The following is a 10,153-nucleotide window of genomic DNA, read 5'->3' on the forward strand; positions in this document are numbered from 1 at the left end:
AATTAATTACCATACATAAATAAACCTTGACTTGTAGTTGCCATAGCAACCTGAGAACATTGTATTAAAATATTCACGTTTTAGTAAATATTACGTCAATGCTTTTTAAAAATATATCCTGTTCGTTTTTCCGTAGTTATGTCTAGAGCCATCCAAAAATATAATAAAATATAATCCATGGATCACTCGACGATCGATCTTTTAGCTTAACGCTGTATTCCACATATAGAATAAAACCTGGTGTTAACACACTCTGTTCCCATTAAGACCCTTCCGTTCCCCAGCATCCACTGAATTCTGAAGGCATTGTGTGTTATCAGAAGGAGAAAAATAATAATATAAAATATTTAATTTAATCGAGTGGGAATCGACAACCCGTCGCGCTTATAGTCGAAATTTGAAAACAAATATATTTTTAATTATTTTACTAGAGTCGTAGCCCACAGCTTAATATCGTAAAAAAACGTAACCTCACATAGCTATAGCTGTCGTACATTCCTCATATTTGCTAAATTTCAGCGCTGTACGCCGTCACTCATTATAAGGAAAATGTATGATTATTGTTAAATTTTGCTTATTAATTATTTTATAATATATAAGGTATTTATATATAATTTTATGAATATATTTCAATTCTGAGACATTGTAACGCGTGTTGGTAGATCACGATTTTCTACTTAACTTAAATATAGTGTAAGCGAATCTTCTTAGAATATTGATATTTAGTTTGTTTTTACTAAGAACTTACATGAATACAATGAAATCAGAAGAAATAAAAAATAGGATATCAGCGGAATCTATTTAGCTGACTGAATCCGCAATGAAGAAATACACACTAGGGCCTCGATGTGTAAAATATATGTGTTTATTAACGTACACTATGGACTCGTTGAGATTCATTACAAACTTCTGCAAGGGTCACAATCCAGAATGTCTTCCGGAATATAAAGGTCTCAAAACCATAGCACCTAAAACTTGAATCTTTCGCTTGATTTAATTTCAAAGTATATTTTTTAAAATTCACTCTTCTATACGTACCAGGGTAGATAGAAGGAACATAGTGTTAAGACACTCCGTTCCTCACTTTAATTTATTCTTAATAAAGAATCGAATTCACAACCACTGAAATTATATTTATTTTTTAATAAGCATTTTGTTACCACTAGCAAGCCTCTTGAAGGAAAATTCTTTTATTCTCTTAAAGAGTTAAGAGGTGTTATTTATATTCTGATCGACGATTAAAAGTATTTGAATAGCATAATAAATTACATATTTCAATAAATTACTATGTAAATTATTATTGAGATGGGATCACGTATGCGCTTAGTAACAAGTTCAATTTCCGGACTATTAACTAGCCTTTGTACTTTTATTATTTAAAATTATGTATTCCTTCGAGTAGGAATCGAACCAGCGATCATAGTTTATACACTCAGATACAATCCCGCTGTATATGTAAGGTCCTTACAAAAATGCTACATGCATCGAAAATTAAAGCGCTTTAAACATTACAATTTGGTAATAGCAAAATAACTACAAAGAAATCAATATTCAAACAATATATCTTTTTTTAAGCTCTATTCCGAATATATTAGGGTGGGCAGAGAAAATATAGTATTAAGACACTCCGTACCTTAGTTGTTTTGAACAGAACGAAGAAATTAAAATGGGAATCGAACCCACATTCATCAAAATCATTAAACCATAATCACCACTATGCCGAGACGGCTTTAAAATATCTCAATAAAAAAATTAAACATTGAGATTTGACAGGTCAATACTAATATCATAGACGTATTATCACACTTAGATAGTATGTTCTGGTAACTTAAAATAATATGTAACAAAATATAAGCTAATTATTATAATGAATCTATACTAATATAATAAAGCGGAAGAGTTTGTTTGTTTGTTTGTTTGTTTGTTTGTTTGAACGCTAAGATCTCTGGATCTACTGGTCCGATTTTCATTGTTTTTGTTTTGTATGAAAGCTGCATTCTTCAGAAGTGCTATAGGCTATATAACATTACATTACACATATATACTAATATATTTTAAAGTACATTCTAATTTGACATGCAATTTATTCTGCCATGTTAATAACAACCGTCGTTGCTACGCGACCGCTACCGCGACGTTTTGATATTCATCCTTATGAAAATAAATATAATAGTCACTTTTAGCATTTTATCTAGATTGAAATTATAGTTTACTGTATAACATACTAATAAATAATTAAGGAGATGTCACTGATTCCAAATGACCTAGCCTTCGGGCGGCACAGTATGACTGACGCGAACGGGCAGATGACGTTGACGGTTTTATAAATTTTCATACATTTTCGAACTTTATTTTTTGTTTATAATTAATTTAAAATACACTTTTTTTCTTTCTTATTCTCTTCTTATTTTATTTGATATTGCCCGCTAAAATTATCCTACTTAATAGAGAGAAATGTTTAGTTATTTCGTAGAGTCGATATCTATGTACGCACGTACGGAAAACTTTAGGTACTTTTTCTAATATTAAGAATACCTATCCTTTAGTTACTTTTAATCCTTTTGTTAGTTCATTTCAATAACTCAAATATTTTTTTCTAATAATGTGTATCTACTTATTATTCTTTTTGATTATTTGAGCTTATATTTTCTTACTAATTCTATTGAGAATTGAAAATAATTTCATGAATATATTTAATAAATATTCTTATAGTTGAAGCAGGCGTAGCCGCGTCCGGGTCCACTAGTTATAAATAATAATAGGTATTACATTTTATATACAAAGATAAAGTAGATAGTAAATATTATATCTTAAATATTTTCTTATCTATACTAATATAATAAAACGGAAGAGTTTATTTGTTTGTTTGTTTGTTTGTTTGTTTGTTTGTTTGTTTGTTTGTTTGTTTGTTTGTTTGTTTGAACGCTAAGATCTCTGGATCTACTCGTCCGATTTACATTGTTTTTGTTTTGTATGAAAGCTGCATTCTTCAGAAGTGCTATAGGCTATATAACATTACATTACACATATAAAGTAATATATTTTAAAGTACTTTCTAATTTGACATGCAATTTATTCTGCCATGTTAATAACAACCATCGCGTCGCTACGCAACCGTTACCGCGACAGTTTGATATTCATCCTAGACTCGACCTAGCCTTCGGGCGGCATAGTATGAGTATGACCGACGCGAAAATATTCTTATAGTTCAAGCAGGCGTAGCCGCGTCCGGGTCCACTAGTCGTTATATAACAGCTTATTAAATCGATATATATTTATTGCTTAGATGAATTGTGTATGCTCTTTAGAAAAGTTTGGCTCATCTTTACAAGAATATTTGATACAAAAAAAAATATTGTTCCTTGGTGGATAATCTAAATTAAATAATAATTATTAGTTATTTTTAGGGTTCCGTATCTCCAAAGGTAAAAACAGAACCCATATAGGATCACATTGTAGGCAGTCTGTTGTTTAAAATATAAGTAGATTAAAAATAAATACAAAAACTTTCATAAGCGACTGTACTGTTGAGCTTGTCGTCGGCTCTTCACACCAGAATTTCCTTCCGAGCCGTTGGTATCTTTCAAAAGCTCTGCATATCTCTCTCGCCTTGTCCACTGTCATTAATTTCTTCTTACATGTCTCGAAGGTCAACTGAGATCTCTTCCTGTCTTCCTGTCTTTCTCTTACCACTCATACTTGCTTCATAAATTTGTCATTATTTCGACATGCCCAAAGCTTCGTTCTTCTTTTCTTTTCTTCGTTTTTCTTCATTATCATTTTGACATCTCCGATAGTATTTGCCATTATTTGAATAAAGAATATTTTGAATTTGAAAACAACTATATGTATATTGCTATGAGGCCACTTATGTCGCAGGGGCACAAATGTGTGACTGTAAACGTTGGTCGTGGGTTCGATCCTCACTCGAGGAATTAAAAAATTGACTTTATATTTTTACTCCATACGCAATACCTCATGAATTCCGCGGAAAATAGAGAACGGAGTGTCTTACCATTACGTTTCTCTGTCTACCCTGCTGGGTGCGGGATACAGCGTGATCGAATTTTTTTTATGTGTATATCTTTCATAATATTTCACAACTCAACACAATATGTTTTTGTTAAGATAATGTTGATAAGTACAAGATATAAGATCATTAACGTATAATTGTCTTGTATGGGTATAATTATGTAAACTGATTCCTTAAGCGATATTTAATTGTTTTAATAATTATCCACTTTCATAATATTATTAAATATTGTTTTAGGCTTTATAGGGGGTCGATAACTCTTTTGGGATTAAAGCTAATTAAAAGCAATTGATTAATATATATGTCATATATTAAATATATATATAAAAAAACAGTTCAGTTCTTTAGTAAGAGTCATAAAAAATTATCGATCATACAACCCAGCCGAAAATACTTTTGAAATCTGGTATTTATTATGCAGGTTCCTAAGAGAACGTAGGGGAGCAATAAGAGAAGTTTTTTTGAAATTTTTATGTCAATGTCAAAAAAGTATGTAATAAAATGAATTAAAAGTTTAATTAATTTTATTACATTCATTTATTACGGTATTCTTAAGTGTATATATTTGAACACTAGCGGACGCGCGCAGCTTCGCATGCTTATTTGCACCTTTAGAGGTAAATTCTCTAATAAACCATGAAATATGTGATCAATGAAATAGTCTTAAAAGAGTCTAAATTTCAAATTTTATAAAAATCGGTGGCAATTTAAAGATTTTTCCATACTAACTTTCAACTCCTTATTTGCACCCCTAGGGGATTAATTAAAATGAACCACGAAACATGTTTTCAATGAAATATTTTTAAGAGTCTACATTTCAAATTTTATAATAATCGGTGCCGTTTTAAAGATTTTTCCATACAAACTTTCAACCCCTTATTTGCACCCTTAGGGGGAGAATTCTAGAAAACCATGAAACACTTGTTCAATTAAATATTTTTAAGAGTCTACATTTCAAATTTTATAATAATCGGTGCCGTTTTAAAGATTTTTCCATACAAACTTTCAACCCCTTATTTGCACCCTTAGGGGGAGAATTCTAGAAAACGATGAAACACGTATTCAATTAAATACTTTTTAAAATCTATATTTCAAATTTTATAAGAATCGGAGCCGATTTAAATTTTTTTCCATACAAACTTTCAACCCCTATTTGACCCCTTTAGAGTTAACATTTTTCAAAATCCCTTCTTAGTGGATGTCCAGATTACCAAAGTAAACATCTGTCCAAAGTTCACGTTTCTACCATGAGCGGTTACGGCTGTGCGTGCGCCTTACCTCAGTCAGTGAGGACAAGTCCTTTTATATATATAGACTAGCGACCCTCTTGCGGCTTCGCCCGCTTTTACTACTGGATTATTCATATAATGTATGTTTGTACAAAAAAAAATATGAAACCAAATATATCGCGCTGAAATAATACATTCAACTCCAATTATCCAATACGTGCAAACGCATCTAAATCTTCGTTGCTATAGAGACAGGCGGGTTTTATTTTTCGAGCTTGTGGTTAATGCTGAAGAGGGTATTCTGTCCCTGATGAAAGCAAGCACTACGTGGCTGCCTGTGAGGAAAATTAAATAGAATGCATCGGCCGGGAATCGAACCCGGGCCGCCCGCGTGGCAGGCGAGCATTCTACCACTGAACCACCGATGCTTGTAAGCCAGGCGGGCGCGGTGGACACATGGCGAGTGGCGAGCCGTTTCGCAGCAACGATTTTTTGATATTATAACAACTTCTAAAGTACTTATTAAAATGAAAAACAGAAAAGACAGTTTTGATCTACATTAAATGGCCAACGTAACTAATATACTTATTTATATGCTGAGAGTAAGGGATAAGTGAAACTTGACTCGATACAGTTGATGTGTGAACGGCGTGATGTGTCAATAATTAAATGCGTTTTTCTCTAAAACTATTCGCAATTTCGAAATAGTTTAAAAAGCAAATTTTATCTTCGTTTAACGTAGAAATTTAATAAAGTATTTTAAAGGATAAGGATTAATACCATTATGGAAAAATATCCCTCACAATAAAAAATATATTGAAATTATTATTTTTAGACAGAAAAATGATCACTACACGTTATTCTTAAAAAATACGAATATGCCGTCGCGGACTTTTTTGTAGATCTTATTAAGAGGAACAATACTCCAGTACATTTTTTTCATGTAGTACTTACCATTAGAGCAGCGCATGCGCGAAAGTGTCTCAACGGGTAGGACTTTATACATATTTATCGTATTTATGTTAATTTACATAATAATAAACTATATATAAACCTTCTACGAAAAATACTCGACCTAATGGTAAAAACCGCATAAAAATCCGTTGGGTGGTTTAGAAGAAGAAGAGTTAGAAACAACAGACAGACACGAAAAGTGACTTTGTTTTATAAGATATAGGATAGGATATCGCAATATTTACGAAATATTTAACTACTATATGTGGTAGACAATTCAGAATATTCCAAGGTGTTCTTAACTGGTTCAGTAAGGCTTTTAACCTTTTACAAGGGAATTTAAACATTTAGTTAATTAATTAATTAATTATTGACAAGACTTATTATTGTGCATCTTTTGATTTAAATTCTATACAAGAACTGAGTTCTCAGTAGAAAAAAACTAGGTCCTACTGTCCTACATGCTTCTATCCTGTTATGAAATTGATATTTTTGATATTAAAAATTAATTATATTCTGCATAGGACCAAATACAAAAAGTAAATAAGCATAGTTTTTTTTTCGTGACAATCAAACAGAGAATAAAATAACTTTCGCTCAATAATTATTAAATTGCTCTATATCTAGCAAATGTTTTGTTTTTAACACGATTACAATACACTACATGATTGTTAAAGGAATAACCTTGTAGTTCAAGCGGGCGAAGCCGCAGGCGCACAATTTTATTCTAATGGTCTTTAGATTAAAATTGACTTTAAGTAATAAAAATGTTCTGGTATCATAATATGTAGATCCCTGTCCTGTTAAAATTTAATTATTTATGCATGGGTGTATTCTTTTGAGTAACACTTATTTTTAACCGACTTCTGTAAGAAAAGGAGGTTATCAATTCGACTGTATTTTTTTTTTATGTTTGTTACCTCATAACTTTTAACTGGGTGAACCGATTTTGATAATTTTTTTTATTTGAAAGGTATAGCTTCCCGAATGGTCTCATTTTTTTTGGTCCATATCTGACAATGGTATCCATGAGAAAATCACATAAGTCTTACATTTGCATTAGGTCTGTGCGCGACAAATAGACGAATAACTCAAGGTCGCGCTAACCGATTTTGATGATTCTTTTTTTATTTGAAAGGATACACTTCAAGGAAATTTGTTGAAAGTTTGGTTAGGTTTCGATTAAGGGATCCGGTGAAAATTTAGAAAGTTTGGTAAAAAATCGATTATACTGTAATAGTTACAAGTAAAAACTTTTTAAATTGATGTCAGAGGTGAGATTCCTGATCGTTGCATTTCTTTTCAACCAACCTCAAAAAAGAGGATGTTCTCATTTTCAACCAACTTCAAAAAAGGGAGATTCTGAATTCGCCCGAATACTTTTTATGTATGTTCTTGTCAATATACCAAAATGTAACTTTGCACAAAAATAATACCTAATTAAATAAAGTTTTACATAGGACAACCACAACCACTCGTTGACAACCACTACCACCACCATCACCACTCGTTTAAGAAGCATCATTTTAAGATCTACCCATCACTAAAAATCGTAAAATAAATTAATTTTTAACAAAAACAAAAACCGACTTCTAACAACGAACTAAAAAGTGAAAAATAATTTTACAAAGATTTTATAATTTTGAAGTCGGTGTCAAACTACTGCTACAACACCCTTACTACAATATCTAATTACTAAGCCTGTTTGTTTTACTTGGCACCGACTTCAAAATTATAAAATCTTTGTAAAATTATTTTTCACTTTTTAGTTGGTTGTTAGAAGTCGGTTTTTCTTTTTGTTAATATCTAATATGGTACTCTAAAAAGCACATTATACAATATTGTGAAAGAGCAGAAGAATATTTTTATTTACCGTCAGGTGTAATAATTACATTTGTTCGAGTAGTAGTTCTATAGAAAATTAATTAGAATCGCAATTTGACTATCAAAAATCTAAGAAAAAGAAATGTAATCAAAATCAATTTGTAATCATTTTAAAGTACTGTAAAACGCAGCAGTACAGCTCAGATGCATTTTTGTGTACACTTGCAAAGAATATAAGAAATGTGAGTCAGGCAATATTTAGTAATAACAAGTGAATTTTTTGTGGAAATCCTAAACAGGATATATTTAGTGATAAGTTCCTAATCTCTTTTATGCAACAGCTGCATAGAAGGAAGAAGAAGAAATAAGATTTAAAATGAAAGTCATACATAGTTTACAATATTTAAAATAATTTAAGTCTAAGAGAATCAAGAATTTTCTTTACATATTTGCATATATATATATATATATATATTGTCGTCAAGCAGAAACTACGCTATTACGCTTAACCCTTTCTTGCTATAGTAATTTTAATATCCTATTTAAATCAAATGTTGACATTTTAATATGTAATTCTTATTACATCTTCTATATTATAAAGAAAGGGCCTGCCATCTTCATAATTATAATAAATTATGTACTTGTACTTAATAATAAAGATTGCTACATAGTCCAGAATATTGTTGGCAAATGTGAATGACTGACAGAGATCTTTTCGAGTCCAGCTATGAGTGTGAGAGAAAGTAAACCTTAAAAAGTAACCTAGTTACTGACATAATAACTCATAAATATACATTTAATAAGTGTATACTTACACATAATATATATACAAAATATTTTTTACACAAAACGTTTATTTATATATAAACAATTAATATAGTAAAAGTAAACTAGAAAAATAATCATTATAATTCAATATAATATATTATAGTAATAGAATACAGATACTGCAGATGGTATAAAATTACGTCCATTCTTGATATTTTTATCAAATATTTTGAAAATAACTAAGATTTTATGAAATTCAAACCTACAAAGTGGAAAAAAGTCGAAAAAAAATTGCTTAAAAGTTCGAAATATTTAAAAAATTAAGTATTTAGTAAATGACTGTACTTTGAGGATACTGTGCAAGAAATGCGTGAAAATAAAAAAGAAAACAGAAACACAAATTATTGTTTAAACATGAACCACCACTTCGTTATTTACATCTTCATCATAAAGATCAAGGGTATCTTAAAATACATCATGGAAAAATACTTTTATGAATACGTCCATAACAGTATATAAAGTAACTTAAAGTAACACAAATACATTACTACATAATAGGCCAAGGACATTTAATTCATATTCTAGAGACGTTTCGAATAAAGTGGCTCTGGAAACACTATCCAGAGTTTGATTTTAGTCTACGATGATAATATTTATTAAAGCGTAACCCAAATATACTATAATTACGTTTGTAATATATTTATTAAACCTAAATAAAATAATATTATTTTGCATGAATCACTCTAACTTTACAACTGAGTGTAACCAATTTTATCATTCGCTAAAAAGCTTGTGTTGAAAGATAAATGTTAAGCATATGTCTGAAAAGTGTTTTCTGAATAATTATTTGTTTAAGAAAGTTGGCCAGCTTGCAATGATCAAGTACATTTTATATCAAACAAAATATATTTTATAATTATTTTTTTATCATAGTGTATCTCATACAACAGCAAGACAAATTATTTCTATTTTTAATTCTACCGTTGCACGTTGCAACGGGAACCTATTATCACAATTTATCTAATATGAACCAATACATTTAAATATTGATTCATTTCTTAGAACTCAATGCCGCGATGAAATATGAAAAATTTTAACAAACGTCATAATATCTTAATAAAATTTATGAATATATTGCCTATCATAATTTAATAATATATATTATGTCTACAAATGTAAACTGTAAACAAGAAATAAAAGTATAAAATAATGAATCATAAATACATACATTCATCAATATAGTGATTAAATTAAAATCGAATAAAAAACAACAACAAAATCAACTTTTTAATCAACAAATAGAACTTGGTACAAAGTACCGCTGAGGTATAAAAAATGTATTAAA

General features: G+C 30.0%; 1 non-coding gene across 1 annotated transcript; it reads right to left on the minus strand.

The window, feature by feature from the left end:
* Nucleotides 1–5,619: 5,619 nt before the first annotated feature.
* On the minus strand, nt 5,620–5,690 carry TRNAG-GCC (transfer RNA glycine (anticodon GCC)). The gene has a single exon. It is a non-coding gene; the product is annotated as a tRNA-Gly (tRNA).
* Nucleotides 5,691–10,153: the final 4,463 nt, after the last annotated feature.

Source organism: Heliconius melpomene, chromosome 6, assembly GCF_056956725.1.
Source record: "Heliconius melpomene rosina isolate 202511_hmr_F chromosome 6, ASM5695672v1, whole genome shotgun sequence".
Classification (NCBI taxonomy): Eukaryota; Metazoa; Arthropoda; class Insecta; order Lepidoptera; family Nymphalidae; genus Heliconius; species Heliconius melpomene.